General features: G+C 45.0%; 1 protein-coding gene across 7 annotated transcripts in view; it reads left to right on the forward strand.

Moving 5' to 3' along the window:
- The window catches only part of dlgap1a (discs, large (Drosophila) homolog-associated protein 1a), a 539,147-nt gene that overhangs the window by 333,044 nt on the left and 178,892 nt on the right, over window positions 1-27,211 (forward strand). The window contains exon 5 of one of the 7 annotated variants that reach the window (XM_078397270.1): window positions 19,839-19,937. The exons of the other annotated variants lie outside the window; for them this stretch is intronic. The gene's annotated coding sequence lies outside the window, so the exon portion shown is untranslated. The remainder of the gene's footprint in view (window positions 1-19,838; window positions 19,938-27,211) is intronic. 7 annotated transcript variants of the gene reach the window in all.

The raw sequence follows: 27,211 nt of genomic DNA on the forward strand, positions 1-27,211 counted from the left end.
GAGATTGTCGGTTCCAGGCAGTGCGTGACAGGAAAGATGTTGTCAAGCTGGAAAGGGTACGGAGAAAATTGACGAGGATGTTGCCAGGACTAGAGGGTGTGAGCTATAGGGAGAGGTTGAGTATGCTGGGCCTCTATTCCCTGGAGAGGAGCTTGGGCTACTTCACAAATTGTGAGATGTGACACGGATCAGCAACACTAGTCTCAGATTCAGATTCAGAATAGCTTATCAGTCATATTATTATGTGTCATATAATGTTGTTAGTTATAAACACCAACCCAAAAACATAGTTAATATGTAGGGGCAGGCGAACATCGGCGAAACCAAGCGTAGGCTCGGCGATCGCTTCGCTGAACACCTGCGCTCGGTCCGCATTAACAAAACTGATCTCCCGGTGGCCAAGCACTTTAACTCCCCCTTCCATTCCCAGTCTGACCTTTCTGTCATGGGCATCCTCCAGTGCCATAGTGAGGCCTACCGGAAATTGGAGGAACAGCACCTCATATTTCGCCTGGGCAGTTTGCAGCCCGGTGGTATGAACATCGACTTCTCCAACTTTAGATAGTTCCTCTGTCCCTCTCTTCCCATCCCCCTTCCCAGATCTCCCACTGTCTTCCTGTCTCCACCTATATCCTTCCTTTGTCCCGCCCCCCTGACATCAGTCTGAAGAAGGGTCTCGACCCGAAACGTCACCCATTCCTTCTCTCCCAAGATGCTGCCCGACCTGCTGAGTTACTCCAGCATTTTGTGAATAAATAGTTGATATGTGATGGAGTCCTTTACAGCCCAATCCAAGACTAAAACAGGACTTGCACAGTTCCCAATTGGACTGGGTTCAGTTGAATGCAGCTGTCAACACTTTGCTGTGGAGCAAACGGAAGCCAACGGCTTAAAGGCTCATCTCCTGTGAGCAATAATTTGATTTAATCAATGTAGACCTGCCAAAGGCCAGAACAGTGGGCGCAGCTGGTAGAGCTACTGCCTCACAGTGCCAGAGACCCGGGTTCGATCCTGAGCTCGGGTGTTGTCTGCCTGGAGTTTGCAGGTTCACCCTGTGACTGTGAGGATCTCCTCCAGGTTCTCCAGTTTCCCCCCCATATCCCAAAGACATGTGGGTTTGTAGGTTAATTGGCCTCTGTAAATCGCCCCTAGTGCGTAGGGAGTGGATACTCCAGTCCTTCTCCTACTGGCCCACTCCTCACACCCATCTAACACCACCGATGACTTGAAGCAAACAGGCCCACCAAATGAAATTCTGGCTGTAAAGGATGGATACCACAGGGAGAATCTTACGTTTTATGTTTGTCTGCCTGTACAATATATAACAGAAAAATCATTATCCTTGTAAAGGGAACATTTTACAGAAACAGTCTTATTTTGTTTAGCTTTGCCTATCCACGCCCTGTAATTTGGAACCCATGCATAGTAGAGCATGACAAGGATTAGACTAGTTCCCGAACATCAGCCAGTAACTGGCTAATTGCATTTCAGATTAGCAAAGAAGTAGTTCAATGCACCATCGTGGATCATGGTCTTGCATAGTTAGATTCAGGCTGTATTGCAAAGATCATTTTAATTTCTTTGGGACAAATTTTTGATTAAAAAAAAGATAAAAAGAAATGTGTACATGTTCACAAGTTATAGGAGTACCATTAGCCCATTCGGCCCATCCATTCAATCCTGGCTGATCTCTGCCTCCTAATCCCAGTTCCCTGCCTTCTCCCCATAACCCTTGACACCCGTTCTCATCAAGAATTTGTCTACCTCTGCCTTAAAAATATCCACTGACTTGGCCTCCACAGCCCTCTGTGGCAAAGAGTTCCACAGATTAACTGCACTCTGACTAAAGGGTGGTCGAACATAGAAAAGTACAACACGGGAACAGCCCCTTCAGCCCACAATGTCTGTGCTGAACATGATGCCAAGCTAAAGCAATTAATCTGCCTGCACATGTTCCATATTTCTCCATTCAGTGCATATCCATGGCATTTAATTGTTCTGGAAAATGTACATTTGTGAAATTAGAAGACACAAGCAGGTTTTTTCAACTAACTCAGTTGACGCAAATATTCAGCTCCTTTACAAACTTGCTAAATCTGCCACCATTACAGATAATACTCTGACATTATTTATTCTTTTGTTCTCCTTAAATGTGATAGAATTATAAATATGTCCTGCAGCTTCAGTTATGGCATACTAGCATAATTTGGAACAGATACCGTGAAATGACTGTTCAGAACTACTCAAGGAGTTTATGTTTGAAGGTTTTACCACTTTTAAACCGCTGATAAATATTTGCTTATTTTATAGATTGCAGATAAAATCAGTCGTATGTTTGAAGTAAAATGATGCCAAAAATTTCTAACACTGGTGAAATGATGTGTTTTTGTGCTATTCACTAATCCAATGCCAGTAAAGAGGGAGAGTGAATGATATTTAAAAAATGGGACTGGATACAAAGTGCTGGAGTCAGGCAGCATCTCTGGAGAAAAAGGATGGGTGATGTTTCGGGTCGGGGACCCTTCTTCAGACAGAGAGGAGGGTGAAATGAGAATTAAAGTTGAAGGAGAGGCAACAAAAGATAACAGGATGGGCGGCGGAGAAGAGAATTCAAAATTAATGAGGGAATAATGAATGAGAAATGTATCAGTAATCAAGTCTTGAGCTGTTGCCAAATGTTGCTCAGTGAACCACATCCCATCTGCTTGGTTCTGACTAGGGAACAAAGGAGGACCCAAATGAAAATAGTTACAGTCTGAATAGAGTGAGCTTGCAAAGGAGAATTTGACTAGCCCTGTGTATAGAATGATGGCGTCACAGCTTACTGCACCATGGCGGGCAGCATAAGTGACAGGTTTGAAGAAACAAACAGGAAAGAAGCACAACAGAGCAGGAATAAAGATTGTTATTTGGTTCATTGAAGGCTGTTTTCTGAATAGAGAGAGAAGAACGAAAAAGATTTTAGTTTAGTTTAAAGACACAGAATGGAAACAGGACCTTCGGCCCACCAAGTCCACACCAACCTGCACACTAGTTTAATCTGACACACACCAAGGGCAATTTAGAGAAGGCAATTAACCTACAAACCTGCACGTCTTTGGAGTGTGGGAGGAAACGAGAGCACCCGGGGAAAACCCACGCAGTCACGGGGAGAAGGTACAAACTTCGTACAGACAGAACCGGTAGTCTGGATGGAACCCGAGTCTCCGAAGCTGTAAGGAAGCAAATCTATCGCTGCGCCATGGTGCTGCCCTTGATGCACCACTGTGCCAAGTGAAGATTACAAACAATTATAGGGAGGTTTGGTGGTGCCACTGTTGGTGCTGCTGCCTCACGGTGCCAGGAGCTCATGTCTGATCATGACCTCAGGTGCTGTTTGTGTGAAATTTGCACATCCTACCCGTGACCACATAGATTTCTTCCGGGTGCCCCGGTTTCCGCCCATATCCCAGAAATGTGAGGTTTGTAGGTTAACTGAAGAGTCTGAAGAAGGGTCTCGACCCGAAACATCACCCATTCCTTCTCTCCAGAGGCGCTGCCTGTCCCGCTGAGTTACTCCAGCATTTTGTGTTGACCTTTGATCAGTGGTAGTGTGGACTCGCTAAGCTGAAGGCCCTGTTTCTATGCAATTCAATTCAATTCAATTAGTCTACCCGATACAATTGAAACAAACGATAAAATGAAATAGTAAAAGGAATACAGAGTAGATAGGTTTGTGTGGACTCGATTTCATTTTAAAAATAGGTGACTTTGAGAATAGAAGAAAGTTGATGAGCTAACAAATACCTTAAGTACTGTTATATTACAACAAAATATGGAATTCACTAAGATATTTACACCAAATTCCGTTTATACCAGACTGTTCAAAAATACATCTATTCTTTCTGGATTAAATGTTTTATCGGCATAATTTCTGAACGGAATAATTAAATACTCACTTGCAGCAGCACAACAGATATGTAAACTTAGTACTCTGCAAACACCATAATAAACAACAAAAAAGAAGTTCAGTATATAAAAAAACAACCAATAATCGTGCAGACAATGACAATGCCCCCAAGTCTATGTAGCTCGTCTATGTAGTTAGGTGGAGGTTGTAGTGTTTAATAGCCTGATGGTTGTTCGGAAGAAGCTGCTCCTGAACCTGGACGTTACAGTTTCTTCTTGATGGCAGGAGTGAATTGGTAATGTGGCCAGGTTCTCTGATGATGCTGGCTGCATTTTTGAGGCAGCGTCTCATGTGGATCCCTTTGATGGTGGGGAGGCCAGTACTCGTGATGGACTGGGCAGTGTTCACCACTTTTTGCCATCTTCTTCATTCCTGGGCATTCAAGTTGCCGATCCAGGCCATAATGCAACCAGTCAATATTCTCTCTACTGTGCATCTAGATTGGAAAATATAAATTTCCATGACCCATTGATTGGGAAATAAATATATTTCAATGCAAGCAGCTTCGGGAATTTTTGATGGGGTCAGGAAGCAGGTCAGATATCGCAACTTCAGCAATTGATTAGCTTTCTAAAATTATACATTATCTCCACAATGCTTTATTGAAAATGAATATATGCTCTTGTCAGCGTATTAGAATTACATATTAATGAAAACCATTTTTTCCCTGGGTATCCAGGTCCCTTAAAATGGAAACTAGAATCTTCAATTTTCAACATGTTCGAGTCAACATTTAACGAAATTGATTTGTGGCAGGCATAATACTGGAAAATGCATCATATTTTTCAAACCTTTTTAGTGATATATCAGGCTAAAAATGATTAGACAGAAGTACCATTTCAAAATTAATGGGATACAAATTGACACAGGAAAACTATTCTTGAGGTTACATGAATTCATATGTTTTTTTCTTAAAATTAAGAGCTAAGTTATTTAGTTGAATTGGGAATTGTTGAATTGAATTGAGTTGTCTTTCCCTTGCAAAATATAGTGGAAATCACTGACTAACTCCAAAACTGGCTGGAGTAGAGCCATAGACTCAGAGTGATACAGCGTGAAAACAGGCCCTCCACCCAACTTGCCCACACTGATCAACATATATGCAGCAGGCAGTGAAGAAAGCGAATGGTATGTTGGCATTCATAGCGAGGGGATTTGAGTATAGGAGCAGGGAGGTTCTGCTGCAGTTGTACAGGGCATTGGTGAGACCACACCTGGAGTATTGCATACAGTTTTGGTCTCCTAATCTGAGGAAAGACATTCTTGCCATAGAGGGAGTACAGAGAAGGTTCACCAGATTGATTCCTGGGATGGCAGGACTTTCATATGAAGAAAGACTGGATAGACTCGGCTTGTACTCGCTGGAATTTAGAAGATTGAGGGGGATCTTATAGAAACTTACAAAATTCTTAAGGGGTAGGACAGGCTGGATGCAGGAAGATTGTTCCCGATGTTAGGGAAGTCCAGTACAAGGGGTCACAGTTTAAGGATAAGGGGGAAGTCTTTTAGGACCGAGATGAGAAAGTTTTTTTTCACACAGAGAGTGGTGAATCTGTGGAATTCTCTGCCACAGAAGGTAGTGAGGCCAGTTCATTGGCTATATTTAAGAGGGAGTTAGATGTGGCACTTGTGGCTAAAGGGATCAGGGGGTATGGAGAGAAGGCAGGTACGGGATACTGAGTTGGATGATCAGCCATGATCATATTGAATGGCGGTGCAGGCTCAAAGGGCCGAATGGCCTACTCCTGCACCTATTTTCTATGTTTCTATGTTTCTATGTAACATGTCCCACCTACACTAGTCCCACCTGCCTGCATTTGGCCCATATCCCTCTAAACCTGTCCTATCATAATAATGCTCATAATATTTTGATTGTCATGGTGACCAAGGTACTTGAATCAATACCAGGTAAGTGGAATTGAGGCACATGGGGTCTAATTGAATGGTGATGCAGAATGGACAAGTTGAATGGCCAACTCTCATTTTATCTTCCAAGTGACACTCATCTCAGAAGGTGGCATATGACACATCATTAGACCCTTCTTATATCTGGAAATATAAGGTCACAATGAATGAATAAATAAATGAATAAGTTTATTGGCCAAGTATGTGCATATACAAGGAATGTGCCTTGGTGCTCCACTCACAAATGACAACACAAACATACAGTTAACAATTAAGAATAAAGCATAACCACATCAAAACAATAAGGATACAACATTACGGTCTAAACATGTGGGTGAAAATAAACCAGAGCAATCAATTGTAGATAAAATGTCCCGAAGGAAAATATCATGGTTATTTGCTAATACTGTGGAATTTTCAACCTATGAATAGGAAGTGCCGCAGCGGTAGAGTTGCTGCGTTACAGTTCGATCCAGACCATGGGTGCTGTCTGTGAGGAGTTTGCATGTCCTCCCTGTGACCATGTGGGTTATCCCTGGGTGCTCCAGTTTGCTCCCACCCACCAAAGGCTTACAGCTTGATAGGTTAATTGGCTTTGTTAAAAATTGTAAAAGTGTCCCTAGTGTGTAGTATATTGCTAGTGTACAGGGATCGCAGGCCGGCACAGAATCAGTGGGCTGAAGGGACTATTTCCACGCTGTATCTCTAAGCTAAAACTAGAGGAACTAAATATATATATATATGGGTAAAATTTTGGGAAAATGACAAAATCTGAAATGTTTTCAGTATTTCTCAGTAAGTACTTGGAAATTGAAGATAATTAATACAATGATTCATCAGACCCCCTGGTGGTAGGCATTCATGCCAAGAGCTGAAAAGCATAAAAGTGCTTTGGGTTATAATAAGGTTCTTGAAATAAAAAGAAATACCTTGAAAATTTGTACTGGATTATCAAATATTCAAGTGAACCTAAGGGGTAGAAAATGTGTTTTTCTGCAACATTTTGCAGATGTGACAAAGTTCAAGGAGGGGTGGCACGGTGGCGCAGCGTTGGAGTCGCTGTCTTACAGCGCCAGAGACCCAGGTTCGATCCTGACTCCAGGCTCTGTGTCTGTACAGAGTTTGTACGTTCTCCTCATGACCACGTGGGTTTTCCTTGGCTGCTCCATTTTCCTCCCACACTCCAAAGATGTACAGATTTGTTGGCTAATTGGCTTCACTAAAAGAAAATATAAATTTTCCCGAGCGTGTAGGATGCTGATAGTGTACAGGGTGATCGCTGGTCGGTGTGGACCCGGTGGGCCGAAGGGCCTGATTCTGCGCTGTACCTCTAAAGCCTAAATATATATTTTAATGTTAAAGTGATAATGGGAAAAATGAAGGACCAGGATACTGGAGTGAATGATCATGCTTGAGCACAGGGTGGAGTGGACCCAAAGAGATGAATGATTACTTTTGCACGTTAAATGGAGCTTTCTACTTCGATTATGATGCTGAGCACATAGATTAAACAATAGACAATAGGTGCAGGAGGAGGCCATTCGGCCCTTCGGCCCTTCGAGCCAGCACCACCATTCAATGTGATCATGGCTGATCATTCTCAATCAGTACCCCGTTCCTGCCTTCTCCCCATACACCCTGACTCCGCTATCCTTAAGAGCTCTATCTAGCTCTCTCTTCAATGCATTCAGAGAACTGGCCTCCACTGCCTTCTGAGGCAGAGAATTCCACAGATTTACAACTCTCTGACTGAAAAAGTTTTTCCTCATCTCCATTCTAAATGGCCGACCCCTTATTCTTAAACTGTGGCCCCTGGTTCTGGACTCCCCCAACATTGGGAACATGTTTCCTGCCTCTAACGTGTCCAACCCCTTAATAATCTTATATGTTTCGATAAGACCCCCTCTCATCCTTCTAAATTCCAGTGTATACAAGCCTAGTCGCTCCAGTCTTTCAACATATGACAGTCCCGCCATTCCGGGATTGGTTGCATCACAACCTTGTGCAGCAACTCAAACGTCCAGGAACAAAGGAAATTCCCAAAACCGATGGACTCTGCCCGATCCATCACGGTAATGACCTCCCCACCATCGAAGGGATCTACAGGAGGCGCTGCGTCAAAAGCCAGCCAGTAGCATCAAAAACCCTCACCACTCTGGCCATGCTCTCTTTTCATTCCTTACATCCGGAAGAAGGTGCAGGAGTGCAAAAAACACGACCAGGTTCAAGAATAGCTTGTTTCCGCCATCCATCAGGCTCTTAAACACTACACTGCCATGTTCGATAAATCACCAGATTTCAGGCAACATAGTATGTCATCGAGCCCCAGCATTTTATCATCGGTGAGGACTATTCCCTTAGCTCCCCCGTCCCATACCCAGAACAACCACTGGCCCAGTGGTTCCACGGGGCTTTGACGGAAGCGTTCTGATAGAATCGACAAGATTCCGCATGGTAGGCTGCTCTGGAAGGTTAGATTGCATGGGTACCAAGGAGAGATAGCTGAATGGCTAGAAAAGTGGCTCCATGTAAGGAAGCAGAGGGTGATGATGGAAGGTTCCTTCTCGGACTGGAGGCCTGTGACTAGTGGTGTGCCTCAGGGCTCGGTGCTGGGCCCATTACTCTTTGTCATTTACATCAATGATTTGGATGAGAACATACAGGGCAAGATTAGCAAGTTTGCTGATGATACAAAAGTGAGTGGTTTTGCAGATAGTGAAGATAGTTGTGAAAGATTGCAACTAGATCTGGATTGATTGGCCAGGTGGGCGAAGGAATAGTTGATGGAATTTAATACATTTTGGGACGTCTAACAAGGGCAGGACCTACACAGTGAATGGTAGGCCACTGGGGATGTTGTAGAGCAGAAAGATCTAGGAGTACAGGTGCATGGTTCCTTAAAGGTCGAGACACAGGTAGATAAGGTGGTCATGAAGGATTTTGGCCCATTGGCCTTCATCAGTCAAAGTCTTGAGTAGAGAAGTTGGGAGGTCATGTTGCAGTTGTATAAGATGTTGGTGAGACCGAATATTGTGTTCAGTTCGGGGTACCATGTTATAGGAAAGATATTGTCAAGCTTGAAAGGGTTAAGAAAAGATTTACGAGGATGTTGCCAGGACTAAAGGGTGTGAGCTATAGGGAGAGTTTGAGCAGGCTGGGTCTCTATTCCTTGGAGCGCAGGAAGATGAGGGGTGATCTTATAGTGGTGTACAAAGTCATGAGAGGAATAGATCGGGTAGATGCACAGAATCTCTTGCCCAGAGAAGGAAAATCGAGGACCAGAGGAGAGAGGTTCAAGGTGAAGGGGAAAAGATTTAATAGGACTCCAAGGGGTAACTTTTTCATACAAAGGGTGGTGGGTGTATGGAACAAGTTGCCAGAGGAGGTAGTTGAGGCTGGGACTATCCCATCGTTTAAGAAACAGTTAAACAGGTGCATGGATTGGACAGATTTGGAAGGATATGGACCAAGCGCAGGCAGGTGGGGCTAGGGTAGCTAAGACATGTTGGGCCAGTGTGGGCAAGTTGAGTCGAAGGGCCTGTTTCCACACTGTATCAGTCTATGTCTCTATGATAATCACCAGGTGCTCTCTTAACTTTGCGATTTCTGCTTTTAGGTTTTTTACTTCTTGTTCTTTCTGTTTAAGATCCTCATGTTGAGATCTCACCATCGATAGCAACAGCCAGAATGCTGCTTTGTGGCTCCCCTTTTTCTCGGGGAGCGCATTCCCTTTTAACTGTGTCAATATATGTCTGAAGAAGGGTCTCGATCAGAAACGTCACCTATTCCTAGTCCTTTTAACTGTGTCAATATATGTCTAAAGAAGGGTCTTGATCAGAAACGTCACCTATTCCTAGTTCTTTTTTCCAGAGATGCTGTCTGACTAGCTGAGTTACTCCAGCTTTTTGTGTCTATCTTCGGTTTGAACTGGCATCTGCAGTTCCTTCCTGCACATTGAAATGTTTCCATTGTGCCAATGCTAAATTAGGAAGAGAGCACATTTCTATCACAAAAAAATGCCATGAATTTTCAATCATCTTTGACAAATCCAATGGGATAACTTCAATTTACGGGAAGGTTTGCAATGAATATCTGTAACTAAAAGCACTGATGAAGGAATTTCAATAGTAATTTCCAGCATCCTTCCAATTTGTTTTTGTGTACGTATAATTAGACTCACAGTTGTCAATTATTTGTTACACCGTAGCTGTGATCTACCTGCTTCCAGCAAATCAAGCTGACTGCGATTTCTTTTTAGAATAGTGCAGTCATGTTGCTGAGTGTAATAGAAAAACGGCAGCCATTTCCTCATGTCCACTATACGATGGAGGAAGGAGCTGTTCAAATCAATAGCTGTTCAAATCAATAGCTGTTCAAATCAATAGCTGTTCAAATCAATAGCTGTTCAAATCGAGTCAATGTCGGGGGAGTCCAGAACCAGCGGGCCACAGTTTAAGAATAAGGGGCAGGCCATTTAGAACGGAGATGAGGAAAATGTTTTTCACTCAGAGAGTTGTAAATCTGTGGAATTCTCTGCCTCAGAAGGCAGTGGAGGCCAATTCTCTGGATGCTTTCAAGAGAGAGCTAGATAGAGCTCTTAAAGATAGCGGAGTCAAGGGGGCATGGGGAGAAGGCAGGAACGGGGTACTGATTGTGACTGATCAGCCATGATCACATTGAATGGCGGTGCTGGCTCGGGGTCCCTGGACAGAGTCGAGGGAGGAGGTATTGGGACAGGTGTTGCATCTTTTGCGGTTGCAGGGGAAGGTACCTGGGGAGGGGGTGGTTTGGGTGGGATGGGATGAGTTAACCAGGGAGTTGTGGAGGGAACGGTCTCTGCGGAAAGCAGAAAGGGGTGAGGATGGGAAGATGTGACTAGTGGTGGGATCCCGTTAGAGGTGGCGCAAATGTCAGAGGATTACGTGTTGTATGCTATGGCTGATGGGATGGAAGGTAAGGACTAGGGGGACTGTTGTGAGGGGGAGCAAGGGCGGAGCTGTGGGGTACCGAGGAGGCAGCACGTGAGGGCCTCATCTATGATGGAAGAGGGGAACCCCCGTTCCCTAAAGAATGAGGACATCTCGGATGCTGAGTGTAATAGAAAAACGGCAGCCATTTCCTCATGTCCACTATACGATGGAGGAAGGAGATGTCCTGGTATGGAACACCTCATCTTGGGCACAGATGCGGCGTAGACGGAGGAATTGGGAGTAGGAGATAGAGTCTTTGCTAGAAGCAGGGTGGGAAGAGGTGTCCGGATAATTGACATTTATACAAAGCCAATTAACCTACAAATCTGTACATCTTTGGAGTGTGGGAGGAAAACCACAGGGAGAACGTACAAACTCCATACAGACAGCACCTGTAGTCGGGATTGAACCCGCATGTCTGGTGCTGAAAGCACTGTAAGTCTGCAACTTTACCACTGTGACGCCATGCCGCCCTGTTGTAAGGCTGTTCTCTGGCCCTTCATTCATTGTCCAAGTTAAACAGCCCACTTACTCAATAATCATGAGCAGTGGAAGTGCATGAACTTATCGTGAAGGAAATTGTGGAAACTGTATATCCATAGACCCCGGAAGGGAGGCTTTTGACTGTAGAGTTTAGAGATACAGCACGGAAACAGGCCCTGCATCTCACCGAGTCTGCATCGACCAGCGATCACCCCGTATGCTAGCACTATCCTATACACTCGTAATTGAATTTCACTGTACCTTAATTGGTACATGTGACAATAAACTGACCTTGAACCTTGAACCTTGAACACTAGGGACAATTTACAATTTTGTCAAAGTCTTTTAACCTACAAACCGGTATGTCTTTGGAGTGTGGGTAGAAACCCAGAGAAAACCCACACAGGTCACATGGAGAATGTATAAACTCTATACAGACAGCACCTGTAGTCAGGATCGAACCAGGGATTCTGGGGCTGTAAGGCAGCAACTCTACCGCTGTGCCACTGTGCTGCCCCCACAGGTAGATAGATTGTTTTAAAAGGCATGTAATCCATGAGACTTTATCAACTGAGGTACTGAACATAAGAGCAGGGAGTTCATGCTAGAAATGTATAAAAGCCAGAGCACTGAACACAGTTCAGATCACCACAGTGCAAGGACAATGTGATTGCTTAAGAGAATATGCAAAAGAGATTTACAAGAATGTTGCCAGGGTTGCCAGATTGTAATTATGAGGAAGACTAATCGTGCTGTGCTGTTTTCTTTGGAACAAATACCGAAGGCAGTTTAATTGTAGTCTGCAAAGCAGGATGGGGTGAAAAGGAAGGTCCTATTTCTCTCAACTGAGAGGTCAATAACTAGGGCCATGATTTAAAATAACAATCAGTCAAGAGTACAGCGACACACTGGTGCAGCGGTAGAGTTGCTGCCTCACAGCGCCAGAGACCCGGGTTCCATCCTAACTACGGGTGCTGTCTGTACGGAGTTTGTACGTTCTCCGTGTGACTGCATGGGTTTTCTCCTGTTGCTCTGGTTTCCTCGCACATTCCAAAGACGTGTAGGTTTATTGGCTTCGGTAAAATTGTACATTGTTCCTGGAGTATATGATAGTATTAGAGTACGGAATGGTCGCTGTTCGGAGTGTACTCGGCGAGACGAAGGGCCTGTTTCCACGCTGTATCTCTAAACTATAGGGTCCTGACACTCACTCCCTGGCAGCCTAATGCATGCAGTGACCAACATTACATTTAGTGAAAAACGTGATGAATAGTTGGAGCAGCCCAACTTACAAGGGCATGGACTGGAAATGGTGAAGCTGGAGTTAATTGCGCCAACCTTCTTTAAAGCTGAGCTTTGGGGAGCTTTTGTGGCAGACTAACCAGTCAGCGTAAAGACTATACATGATTACAATCGAGCCATCAACAGTGTACAGATACATGATAAAGTCCGATTATAGATAACATAACATAACAAAACTTTATTGTCATTCGGTATAAATACCGAACAAAATTTCAGCAGTCACAAGACACAGCAAAAAAGAAAAGAACACAGGACACACGACCCCAACACAAACATCCATCACAGTGACTCCAAACACCCCCTCACTGTGATGGAGGCAACAAAACTTCCCCTCTCTTCCCCCCGCACCCACGGACAGGCAGCTCGACCCCTACCGAGGCAACCGACACGCACAGCCCCCGCAAGAGGATGGAAGGCCCCGCGGCCGAGCCGCCCCGGGCACCGAAACGTCCCGCGGCCGAGCCGCACCGGGCACCGAAACGTCCCGCGGCCGCACCGGGCGATGTTAAGTCCAGCGGCCGAGCCGCACCGGGCACCGAAACGTCCCGCGGCCGAGCCGCACCGGGCACTGAAACGTCCCGCGGCCGCAACGGGCACTGAAACGTCCCGCGGCCGCACCGGGCGATGTTAAGTCCAGCGGCCAAGCCGCGCCGGGCACTGAAACGTCCCGCGGCCGAGCCGCACCGGGCACTGAAATGTCCCACGGCCGAGCCGCACCGGGCACTGAAACGTCCCGCGGCCGAGCCGCGCCGACGATGTTAAGTCCCGCAGCCGAGCCGCACCGGGCACTGAAACGTCCCGCGGCCGAGCCGCACCGGGCACTGAAACGTCCCGCGGCCGAGCCGCGCCGGCGATGTCAAGTCCAGCGGCCGAGCCGCGCCGGGCGATGGAAGGCCCCGCGGGCGAGCTGCGCCCCGGGGAAGAGACCTAATAAAAGAAAGGTTTCCCCCACCCCACCCCACCCCCACACACCCCCCCCCCCCCCCCCCCACATACACAGCCAAAAACAGAAACAAAAACCATCCCAACACCGACACAAACAAAAAAAAAAGAAAAAAAGACAAACAGACTGCCAGAGAGCCGCAGCCGTTAGGCACAGCCAACTCCTCCCTTGTCCGAGCGTCTCCAATGAGGGAGATGGTAACTAATGACCGCTCTCTAGTTGATGATAGGATGGTTCAGTTACCTGATAACAGCTGGGAAGAAACCCTCCCTGAATCTGGAAGTGTACATTTTCACACTTCTGTAACTCTTGCCTGATGGGAGAGGGGAGAAGATGGAGTGACCGGGGTGAGACTCATCCTTGATTATGTTAGTGGCCCTGCCGAAGCAACTGCTCTGCTCTTCACCATCTGAACTAGCAAAGAGTGGTGAACGCAGCCCAGTCCATCACAGGCTCGTCACTCCCTTCCGTCTATTTCATCTTCAGATGTTAGACGCAAAAAGCTGGAGTAACTCAGCGGGCCAGGCAGCATCTCTGGAGAGAAGGAATGGGTGACGTTTCAGGTCGAGACCCTTCCCCAGACGGAAAGTCACAGGAAAGGGAAACTACGCCTCCATCTTCAGATGCGTTGCATTAGGAAGGATGCGTGTCTTCAAGGATGCCTGCCACCCTGGCCTTCCCCTTATTTTCTCTTCTTCCTTCTGAGAGAAGATGTGAAAGCATGAAAGCTCAGACATGCACACTTAAGAAGGGCCTCTTCCCCACTGCTTTCCTACATCTGAACCTATCACCTCTGTCACACCCATTCCCGGAAATGCTGCCACCAACCCTTACTCCTAATTCTGCCTCATTTGATTATTGCGCTATTGCAATTTAACATTATTTTGCATTTACTCGGCTTTTGCACATCGACCTTCCACTATTCTGCTGTTTGACACCCGTCGTATCTATCGTTGCAGTTCCCATTACTGTAGGTACACAGTTTACTCTGAGCTTCACGTGAACGAGGAATTTCATTGCACCCTGGTGTGTATAACAATAAACTAATGTGAATCTGAGGTCGTGGGTTTGGGAAATTCTGTCTACAAAGTTACTGCAGGGCACACAGTAAGCGATACCATCATGATCAAATCTCAAGCGCAATACCCATTACGCCGTTCACCTGAAACTTCGGAGGAGATTATTCTGACCACTCAGGTGCCGTGTCAGCAGAAGATTAGGTGAGCTGCCACAAATACGGTGAAAACACTCATTTCCATAAGTTCCCTGGGACTTTTCAGTCAAGATCACGGCATGAGTTCAGGAGAAATTGGAGGGTTCTCCCTCTGGACAGTGAACAGCCAGCTGCATTAATGCTTAGGTCTGAATTTCCATTTCCACTTCAGGCAGATTTACAAAGAAAAAAAATCAGGTGATTGAGAATAAGGCGCTGGTAAGAGGAACTGGGGTCTTGCCTTCCACGCCCCCAAGGTTGGCCGTGGGAGGCGGCCCCTGGGGCACAAAGGCTGAACGGTGGCCGGGCAAGGAGAGGGACGACGGTTCGCTAGACGATCCGGACGGAGGCGACGGCTGGAGGCCCTGCAGCAGCCTGGGGCTCGCCTGGATAGGGCGCCATTCCAGAAGACTGAGCACAGGGACTCGACGCAGCCTGCAGTTGGGCAGAGCAGTGGAGGACGATTACAGCTTTGCTTGGCCAGGCCAGGCCAACCCTGCAACGCCACCAGGACAACGGGCCTTTATGGCCAACTGCAACTTAAACTTTAAACATGATGCTAAAACCTGGTGGCTCTTGTATATGGTCTCAGTGGGCTATTTCTGTACAATAGACAATAGACAATAGGTGCAGGAGGAGGCCATTCGGCCCTTCGAGCCAGCACCACCATTCAATGTGATCATGGCTGATCATTCTCAATCAGTACCCCGTTCCTGCCTTCTCCCCATACCCCCTGACTTCGCTATCCTTAAGAGCTCTATCTAGCTCTCTCTTGAATGCATTCAGAGAATTGGCCTCCACTGCCTTCTGAGGCAGAGAATTCCACAGATTCACAACTCTCTGACTGAACAAGTTTTTTCTCATCTCCGTTCTAAATGGCCTACCCCTTATTCTTAAACTGTGGCCCCTTGTTCTGGACTCCCCCAACATTGGGAACATGATTCCTGCCTCTAACGTGTCCAACTCCTTAATAATCTTATACGTTTCGATAAGATCTCCTCTCATCCTTCTAAATAGTCGCTCCAGTCTTTCAACATATGATAGTCCCGCCATTCCGGGAATTAACCTAGTAAACCTACGCTGTACGCCCTCAATAGCAAGAATACACTATAATTCGGTATTCTTTTTATGTGTGGTAATAATTTACTGAACTGTATGCAAAAAGAAATTTCACTGTATCTCGGTACTTGTGATAATAAGTGAGCCGTTGACCCTTTTAGACTTAAGACTTTAGAGATGCAGCAAGGAAGCAGGCCCTTCGGCCAACCAAGTCCTCGCCGACCAGTGATCACCCCATACACTAACACTATCCTACACACTAGAGACAATTTGCAATTTCACCAATGCTAATTAACCTACAAAGCTATACGTTTTTGGAGTGCAGGGGGAAAGCAGATCACCCAGGGAAACCCTATGTGGTCAGAGGGAGAACGTACAAGCTCTGTACAGACAGCACCGTTGTTGGGATCGAACCCAGGTCTCTAGCGCTGTAAGGCAGCCTTACAAAATATTAAAGTTCTTTGCTGATTATTCATTCCAAAATATGAAGTCTGCTATTTTTCCTTTAGTAATCCACAGCCTCGGTTTCACCTCCCAGTGATAAATGTCACTGAATCCAAACTTCTTGCAATATTGACTTCAAGTAAATCACAATGTTACACCATTAGGATTTAAAAAAAATTATATTGTTGCTGAGGAATTTACATTATGAATGGCATTCAAAAAAGTCAATGGATTTATCTTTGGTAATTGCATTACCACAATGTGTGAAGGATGAGGACAGTGCAGACCGGAGAAGAAATGGCAATGCCCAAGATGCAGGAGATCAAATGTGGATTTCCTCCAAAGGCAACAGTGAATGGTTATGCCATCTGTTTGTACCAGAACCACTTTAAATTAGCAGCGCACGGCCATGTCACTGACTGTCTGCGCAACAACACAACTACATTTTAATATTGTTTAGTTTAGTTCAGTTTAGTTGGAGATACAGCGCAGAAACAGGCCATTTGGCCCACCGAGTCTGCACCGAACAGCGATCCCCACAGATCAGCACTTTCCTACACACCCTAGGGACAATTTAGCTTAAACAAAGCCAATTAACCTACGAACCTGTACGTCTTTGGAGTGTGGGAGGAAACCGAAGATCTCAGAGAAAACCCACGCAGTCACGGGGCGAACGTACAAACTCCGTACAGACAGCACCCGTGGTCGGGATCGAACCTGGTTCTCCGGCGCTGCAAGTGCTGTAAGGCATCAACTCTACCGCTGCACCACCATGCCGCCCTGTATTGTGCCAATAACATATTGTATCGGAAGGAACTGCAGAGGCTGGTTTAAACCGAAGATGGACACAAAAAGCTGGAGTAACTCAGCAGTACAGGCAGCATCCACCTCTGGAGAGAAGGAATGGGTGACGTTTCAGGTCGAGACCCGTCTACATTTTAATATTGTCAGATATATCCAAGCAAACCTCAAATATCTGCAGTGGATTAATCAAGTCACCTATGACATTGTTGGACTTTTTTTCACACGCGCAAGGCATCAATGATGTGCCCGACAGAAAGGGTTTACAAGATATATATATGTACGCAGTTGCAAAGGGTGTTGCCGCAGTTGTGTGCAGATCCTTGTGTGCAGATCCTTGTGTGCATCTGCTTGCTGTTCTCTGATCAAGGAGAGAGAGGGGACAATGATCTCCCCTGTGAGGAGTTAAGCACTTCAGCTGCAAACGCTTGATAGGATCCAAGGCCAAAAAGGTTTAAGGCTGCACTGGTCTTCTTTACCTCCAAAGGCAGAGCTGTCCACGAATGGGCCCGTTCCAGGCGCTCCCCGCGAGATTACTTCGGCAGGACTCACATCATCCATCATCGACAAAGCACCAGTCAGGATCGCAATATTGCTCTGCGGCTAAATAATGTTAAATAACGTCCCCTACTTTTCTCATTGTGAGCCGTTCTGTAGACTCATTATTCCATATACACAAACAACCCGCTGCATTTGACACCCCCATCAATCACCTTCAACTTTCACCACCGCCCAGTGTTTACACAAAATAGGCAGCAACAATTTGTTGAAGCTTTGTCCTTAACAAAGCAAAAGATTCAAGACTGAATTTCTTCAATTTAGTGATTCGTTATTGCAATATCTTTTCAATGTTGAATAGATTCAATGCATATATGAGTATTTGGTTCAGTTTTAGTCACCCTGCTAGAGGAAAGCTATCTTCAGAAAACCAGTTCCTTCCTGCACATAGGAAAGATGTTGTTAAACTGGAAAGAGTGCGGAGAAGTTTTACGAAGATGTTGCCAGTACTTGAGAGCCTGGGCTATAGGGGAAGGTTGGGCAGGCTAGGACTTTTTTTCCTTGGAGCACAGGGGGGGTGAGGGGTGGTCTCATAGAGGTGTATGAAATCATGAGGGGAATAGATGGAATAAATGCACTGAGTCTTTTACCCAGAGTGGGGGAATCAAGAGCCAGAGGATAGGTTTAAGGTGAGAAGGGAAAGATTTAATAGGAATCTGAGGAGCAACATTTTCTCGCAGAGTGGTGGGTGTACGGAACGAGCTGCCAGTCTTAAAGTCACTTTTTCTATCTCTCTTTAAGAGGTTTTTGGATAGACCTCTGACAAAGGGACCCAAATCTTTAATTCTATTTCTCTTTCCACAGACTTTGCCTGATCTTCTACAGGTTTGCAGCATTCTCTGTTTTTATTTCAATTTCCAGTATCTATAGTTTAAAAAAACCCATAGAACATAGAACAGTACAGCACAGGAATGGACCCTTCAGCCCACAATGTCTGTGCCAAACTTGATGCCAATTAAACTGATCGCGTCTGTTTCAGTTTAGTTTATTGCCACGTGTACCGAGGTACCATGAAAAGCTTTGCGATGCGTGCTAACCAGTCAGTGGAAAGACAATACATGATTACAATTGAGCCATTTACAGTGTATGGTAAGGGAGTAACGTTTAGTGCAAGGTAAAGCCGAGGGACATCAGAGGTAGATAGTAGTTCAGCACTGCTCTCTGGTTGTGGTAGGATGACTGTATATGATCCGTATCCCTCTATTCTCTGCACTTCCATGTGTCTATCCAAAAACCTCTTAAACGCCACTATCGTATAAGCCTCCACCATCACCCCTGGCAGTGCATTCCAGGCCCTCACCACTCTGTGTATAAAACTTGCTCCACACATCTTCATTGAACTTTCTCCCCTTCCCCTAATGCCCTCTAATGTTGGACATTTATACCCTGGGAAAAAGGGTTCTGACTGTCTACCCTATCTATGCCTCTAACAATTTTATATTAGCTCCTCTGCGTGCCTAAACTTTACAAGAGACATGCAAAAAGACCTTGTACAAGCAGTGCAAAAACAAAATGGTCCACTTCCCCTGTGCTGCAACCTTTTAACACTGGAGTTTAGAAAGATGAGAGGGGATCTTATAGAGATGTATAAAATCATAAAAGGACTAGACAAGCTAGATGCAGGAAAAATGTTCCCAATGTTGGAGGAGTCCAGAACCAGGGGACACAGTCTAAGAAAAAGGGGAAGCCATTTAAAACTGAGGTGAGAAGAAACCTTTTCACCTAGAGAGTTGTGAATTTGTGGAATTCTCTGCCACAGAAGGCAGTGGAGGCCAATTCACTGGATGAATTTAAAAGAGAGTTAGATAGAGCTCTAGGGGCTAGTGGAATCAAGGGATATGGGGAGAAGGCAGACACAGGTTACTGATTGTGGATGATCAGCCATGATCACAATGAATGGCGGTGCTGGCTCGAAGGGCCAAATGGCCTCCTCCTGCACCTATTTTCTATGTTTCTATGTAACATGCACAGTTGAATTTCTACCCTGTGCCATCATAAATGATTTCTTCATTCTGTGGGGTTTGAAAACATATGTATTGTTACCATGGCAATGTGCTTGCAGCTCTGGTGGGAGACCAGGATTGTCCTGTTGTGTCATCCCTTGATTCAAGGACAAATAGATTGAATTAACTTTTTGTGATAATTTTAACCTTGTCAGAGAGCACTGAATCAAGCTCCCATCATGTATTTATGTTTTTTCTTTTATTGAAGACACAATTACCTTCAGTTTCGTTAAGGAGAAATGAAGACTACTGAATATGGTTCACCTTGATGGAACAGAAATGCAGCACGTCAAAGATGATTGGGACTGTGAGTTTAGTTTAGTTTAGTTTAGTTTAGTTTGGTTTAGTTTAAAGATACAGCGCGGACACAGGCCCATCGGCCCACTGCGTCCGCGCCGACCAGCGTTCCCTTTACACTAACACACACGATGTGCTCTATGCATTGATGATGAGGCTAAGAATTGAGGTAGTAACTGAATAATGACCTTTATTTTCAGGTAGGCTTGTATACACTGGAATTTAGAAGGATGAGAGGAGATCTTATCGAAACGTATAAGATTATTAAGGGGTTGGACACGTTAGAGGCAGGAAACATGTTCCCAATCTTGGGGGAGTCCAGAACAAGGGGCCACAGTTTAAGAATAAGGGGTAGGCCATTTAGAACTGAGATGAGGAAAATACTTTTTCAGTCAGAGAGTTGTGAATCTGTGGAATTCTCTGCCTCAGAAGGCAGTGGAGGCCAATTCTCTGAATGCATTCAAGAGAGAGCTGGATAGAGCTCTTAAGGATAGCGGAGTCAGGGGGTATGGGGAGAAGGCAGGAACGGGGTACTGATTGAGAATGATCAGCCATGATCACATTGAATGGCGGTGCTGGCTCGAAGGGCCGAATGGCCTCCTCCTGCACCTATTGTCTATTGTAATGGAAAAAGATCTGGGTATATTTGTTGTATATTTGCCGTTCATTTCAGATTAGTTTAGTTTAATTTATTGTCACATTATTGTCATGCGTACTGAGGTACAGTGAAAAGCTTTTGTTGCGTGCTAACCAGGCAGCGGAAAGACAATACATGATTACAATCAAGCAATCAACAGTGTACAGATATATGATAAAGGGAATAACCTGAATAACGTTTCGTGCAAGATAAAGCCAGTAAAGTCCAATCAAAGGTAGTCCAAGGGTCGAAAGCTTTTCACTGTATGTACACGTGATAATAAACTAAACTAAACTAAATCAGGTCCTTGGTGCATTAAAGAGATATACTTTGTAAGAATTAGATAGCACTTTATAAAATCTTGTTTACAAACATGGTTTCTGAATTTCAATGAAAGATACCATTATCTTATAATATTTTTTTAAATCCTTAGAAAATAAAGCATAAAATTAAAATGTATTTTCTGCAAAGTAAAGTTTATTTCAACATAGAGCTTTGACATAAACAACAGATCAAAGGTAGTCCAAGGGTCTCCAATGAGGTAGGTAGTAGTTCGGGATTGCTAGTTGTGGTAGGTTGCTGCATTGCACATATTTCATTCACTTGGCTAAATAATTGGACAAGATTAATTTCTTGGTTATGTCAAAGCACCCATAGTCAGGATCGGACCTGGGTCTCTGGGGCTGGAAGGCAGCAGCTCTACTGCTGTGCCACTGTGCCACTCCAAAGCAAAGAAGGACCTGCATTTAAATAAAAATACTCATGACCTCAGGGTGTCACAGAGACCCTACAGCGCATGAAAGATCATCATTTCAATGCAAAGGCATCTAATGGTTTACCCACAGAAAATCTCCACAAACAGCTAACAATAATAGACAGTTTTAGCCATGCTAGTTGAGGGATGAACATTGGCCTGAACATTGAAAAGAATTTCCTTGCCCTTCCTTGAAACGTTACCATGGGACCTTTCAAGTCGTGCTGAAATGACCGACTCCTTTTAAGATCTCGTTTGTGGAATCTCCAACAGCACCAACCAGAATGAAGCTTAACCCCACTGGTCTGTGACTCAGGCCCTCGGGTCCACAGAGCGTCAGCTGGTCCCTCAGATCCAATAACTGCTTTGATCTGTTGTTTTCACGCCTTACTCTTCTTTAATCTCTAGACTCTCTCTCCCCTGTCCCTCTCCCCTGAGTCAGAAGAAGGGTCTCGACCCAAAACCCATTCCTTCTCTCTAGAGTTACTCCAGTATTTTGTGTCTTTCTTAACTGAAAAGATGTACTGTTACTTAGCAAATTCATCCCTCTCTATCCACAATTTTCTAGGTTTAGTTTTAGGTCTATTATTATTACTGTCACATGCACAGTGAAAAGCTTTGTTTTGCAGGCTACCCAAGTTGACCAGATAATACTGTACATCAATAAAATCAAGTCAAACTCAAGTACAATGGATAGAGCAAAGGGGAAGATACAGAGTGCAGAACAGTGCTGTCTGTATGGAGTTTGTATGCTCTCCCCGTGACCTCCAGGTGCTCCTGTTTCCTCCCACACTTCAAAGACGTACAGGCTTGTCGGTTAATTGGCTTGGTGAAATTGTAAATTGACCTCAGTGTACGTAGGATAGTGTAAGTGTATAGATATCGCTGGTTGGTGCAGATTCGGTGGGCCGAAGGGCCTGTTTCCGCGCTGAGTCTTTAAAAGACAACAAAATTCACTTAAGTGGTGATTGCAACCCTTTGCGTTACTGCACTCACTATGCTAAAGTTAATTGTCAACCAATAGAAACAAGGAACCGCAGATGATGGGCGGCACGGTAGCGCAGCGGTAGAGTTGCTGCTTTACAGCGAATGCAGCGCCGGAGACTCAGGTTCGATCCTGACTACGGGTGCTGCACTGTAAGGAGTTTGTACGTTCTCCCCGTGACCTGCGTGGGTTTTCTCCGAGATCTTCGGTTTCCTCCCACACTCCAAAGACGTACAGGTATGTAGGTTAATTGGCTGGGTAAATGTAAAAATTGTCCCTAGTGGGTGTAGGATAGTGTTAATGTGCGGGGATCGCTGGGCGGCACGGACTTGGAGGGCCGAAAAAAAAAAAAAAAAGACCTGTTTCCGGCTGTATATATATATATGATATGATATGATGGTTTACGTAGAAGGACACAAAGTGCTGGAGTAACTCAGTGGGTTAAGCAGCATCTCTGGAGGAAATTGTAAATTGTCCCGATTGTGTAGGATAGTGCTCGCGTACGGGGTGATCGCTGGTTGGCATGGACACGGTGGGCCGAAGGGCCTGTTTCCATGCTGTATCTCTAAACTAAACTAAACATAATATAGTTCTCAGCATGGTGAGCAACTGGATGGCAAACGGCTGATGGCTGTTTGCTGCTGCTACCTAAAACCAATTTTACCACCACAGATATTTCCTGGCATAAAAAGAATTGAAATCTGAAATCCATTGGCTTCTCTCCCACACTTCTCCCAACAGGTTATTTCATTAGGAAAGAAAGAGCTTGCATTTATATCTTGGCTTAAAATGACTTCAGGATAACCGTTGGCCGTTGGCTTTGGCCAAACTGGTCTCCCAGTGGCCGAGCACTTCAACTCCCCCTCCCATTCCCAGTCTGACCTTTCTGTCATGGGCCTCCTCCAGTGCCATAGTGAGGCCCACCGGAAATTGGAGGAACAGCACCTCATATTTCGCCTGGGCAGCTTGCAGCCCAGTGGTATGAACATCGACTTCTCCAACTTTAGATAGTTCCTCTGTCCCTCTCTTCCCCTCCTCCTTCCCAGATCTCCCTCTATCTTCCTGTCTCCACCTATATCCTTCCTTTGTCCCGCCCCCCTGACATCAGTCTGAAGAAGGGTCTCGACCCGAAATGTCACCCATTCCTTCTCTCCTGAGATGCTGCCTGACCTGCTGAGTTACTCCAGCATTTTGTGAAATAAATACCTTCGATTTGTACCAGCATCTGCAGTTATTTTCTTACACTAACAGTTCATAGACAGCGCCCAAGGTTCAGGTTGACAACAATGTCCCGGGAAACAGCTGAGCTAAATTCAGCACCACTACGTAAGTGCGCTCATTCCATTCTTCACTTTATGGCTGGTAGTCATAGCCATAGAATTGTGCATCACAGAAACAGGCCCTTCAGCCCAACTGATCCATGCCGACCAATGTGCCCCATTTAACCTTGTCCCATTTGCCCAGGTTTGACCTATATCCCTCTATCCTTTCCATATACCTGTCCAGATGTCTTTTAAATGCTGTTATAGTACTTGCGTCAACTGCCTCCTCTGGCAGCCTGTCCCATATAACCATCACCCTCTGAGTGAAGAAGTTGCCCCTCAGATTCCCATTAAACCTTATTTATTAAACCCTTCTCACCTTAAAACGAAATGTCCTCTGGTTCTTGATTCCCCTACTCTGGGTAAAATACTCTGTGCATTCACCCAATCTATTCCCCTTGTGATTTTATGTACCTCTAGAAAATCACCTCTTAGTCTCCTGCATTCAAAGGAATAACATTTTATTTTAAGGCCTGCTCAACCTTTCCCTATAGCTCAGGCCCTCGAGTCCTGGCAACGGTGGTGCAGCAGTAAAGTTGCTGCTTTACAGCGCCAGAGACCCGGGTTCGATCCTGACTATGGGTGCTGTCTGTGCGGAGTTTGTACCTTCTACCCGTGACCAGCATGGGTTTTCTCCGAGATCTTCATTTTCCTCCCACATTCCAAAGACGTACAAGTTTGTAGGTTAATTGGCTTGGTATAATGTCAATTGTCCCTAGTGTGTGTAGGATAGTGTAAATGTGCGGGTATCGCTGGTCGGTGCAGACTCAGTGGGCCGAAGGGCCTGTTTCCGTGCTGTATCTCTAAACTCAACTAGGTTAAACTAAACTAAACTAACATTCTCGTAAAAGTGTCAGAAACCATGTCAGAATTTTTTTTGAAATCTCCCCTTCTTCATCCAAAATTGCTAAAGTCAACTATAGGTCAATCACAACCCTCCACACAGAATCCAGGATTTTAAAATGGGCCCTTTCATACTCATTATTGCTCAGTTTCCTATATTTATTAGCCGTGCCATTTCCAGCCCATTTCTTTTAAGTGAGGATCGTGCCCTGTAAGGCTGAGTTTTAATTAAACCATGACATTCACACACAGAGTCAGAGTCATTTCAGCTCAATAGCATGGAGGAGTCTGCCAACAGGAAAAGAAATAGGCCTTGGAGTACCAGCAAGGAAAGCCAAATGTAGTTATAACAGTCGTTAAAATGCCCTACTTCAAGGTTGCCTCTGAGGCACTGGGAATTTAGACATACTTGCACCAAATTGGAGCAAAGGAGGCGTCTAGAGGACATTCTTAATGAAAAACAGCTCTATTTGCAAGATCTACAACAACACCTCTTTGGCAGAGGTGATGAGGGGTGGGAAGAGAAGTGCAACCAAAGACCAAACTCCAAATTTTCTTCCATTCTCTGATACCAGTAGATAAATCAGCCAATACAGAGTTTGAAGGTCTTTCTGAATCTCCATAAGTATTCTGGGTTTTGAGTTAAATTTGTTCCTTTTAATTTCTCTGTGCTGTTAACAACAGAGCTGCTGCCTTACAGCACCAGAGACCCGGGTTCAGTTCTGTCTACGGGTGCTGTCCGTATGGAGTTTGTACATTCTCCCAGTGACCACGTGGGTTTTCTCCGGGTGCTCCGGTTTCCTACCACACTCCAAAGGCGTGCAGGTTTGTAGGTTAATTGGCTTCGGTGGAAAAAAATGAAAATTGTCTCTGCCTACCCTTGCCAGATCTTGTGCAACTATTATCAGCTCCACAACATGTCCACTTAAAGTTTTCTATTCATGGCTTCTCAAAACCATTGTAGAGTCCCTGACTGGACTCCATGGAATAAAATTCTCGCCTGCTCAACCTTTCTCTACAGCACAGGCCCTTGAGTCCTGACAACAACCTCATAAAGATGTGTAGGAAGGAATTGCAGATGCTGGTTTAAACCGAAGATAGGCACAAAAAGCTGGAGTAACTCAGCGGGACAGACCGCTTCTCTGGAGAGAAGGAATGGGTGACGTTTCGGGTCGAGACCCTTCTGCAGACTCAATGGGTGACGTTTCGGGTTGAGACCCTTCTTCAGGCCTCATTAAGATTTTAAGTTTCTCTATCCTTAAGAGAGCCAACTCACATTAGATTCAGTTAATATTCATCGGACCCCAAGAGCTAATTCAGAGGTTCAAATGCCCCTTTAAAATCAGCTTCCGTTTAAATAAGGTGCAATATGTTCAATTTATCTTTTGACTGGAGAAAACAATCATTCTTGTTGCTTAGTTTAGCCACGTCGTATTTGTCATCAATTGAGCTTGGGAGAGTTCAGTGGACACTTGCTCACACAGTTATAGAGTTATACATTTAACTCATCTATGCCAACCTAGCTAACCCTACCTACCTGAGCTAATCCCATTATTTTCGCACATTTGGCCCATTTCCTTTCCTGTCCATATCTATATACTAAAACTCGTTTGTTTGTTTGTTCCTGAACTCCAGCCAAAACGGTACACGATAGCACGACAATTTTAGGCCCACTTTACTCACCGTTATCCCTTTGGTGCTAATGGAAGAAGTTTCATTGAAATCAGTGTTATATTTATAAAGTTATTCACATTTTAAAGTTTAAGGGGGGAGGGGGGGGGGGGAGAGAGGGGGGGGGGGGGGGAGGGGGGAAGGAGAGGGTGCTGCACCAATGCAGCAGAGGTTTGGGTCCAACGGTTCCTCTTGGTCTAGTACCTAATTAAATATTTTTTCACACCGCTGTGTGAAATGTTGCACCTGAAGCTCCCTAAAATTTTTCCCCTCTCATCTTTAATCGTTCTCCTCTATTTTTAGACTCCCCTACCCTGAAAAAAGACTGCGATCATACACCTTATCCATGTCCTCGTATTTAATGTACCTCTATAAAGACAGTTTGCCTCTCCTCTCGTTTCCCTCTCCTCTCGTTTCCCTCTCCCCTGACTCAGTCAGAAGAAGGGACTTGACCCGAAACGTCACCTATTCCTTTTCTCCAGACATGCTGCCTGACCCGCTAAGTTACTCCAGCACTTTGGGTCTACCTATAAAGTCACCCCTCAACTTCCTGTGTTCCAATCCAGTCTCTCCTTATCACTCAAGCCCCCTAGTCCCAGTAACATCCTTGTGAATCTTTTCCCTACCCTTTCCAGCTTAATGATTTATTTGTTTTAGAATGAATAAACCTCCCCACCTGTTCTGGTCATTCTGTCTATTACCTCAGAAACATAGAAAATAGATGCAGGAGTAGGCCATTCGGCCCTTCGAGCCAACACCACCATTCAATATGATCATGGCTGATCATCCAAAATCAGTGCCCTGGTCCTGCTTTTTCCCCATATCCCTTGATTCCTTTAGCCCTAAGAGCTAAATCTACCTCTCTCTTGAAACCTTCCCATTTCCTCGCTTTTGAAACAATTGCAATCCATTGGGATCTGGGTGTAACTTGAAAGGCAAGATTTTAAAATAAGGTAAATCACACCAAAATCATCTACATGGATAAGTGACCACAAAGGGGCAGAGATCTGGTATTGGTATTGGTACTTTGTTATGACATATACTGAGGTGCAGTGAAATTCATTTCTGTATA

This window comes from Rhinoraja longicauda, chromosome 4, assembly GCF_053455715.1.
Source record: "Rhinoraja longicauda isolate Sanriku21f chromosome 4, sRhiLon1.1, whole genome shotgun sequence".
Classification (NCBI taxonomy): domain Eukaryota; kingdom Metazoa; phylum Chordata; class Chondrichthyes; order Rajiformes; family Arhynchobatidae; genus Rhinoraja; species Rhinoraja longicauda.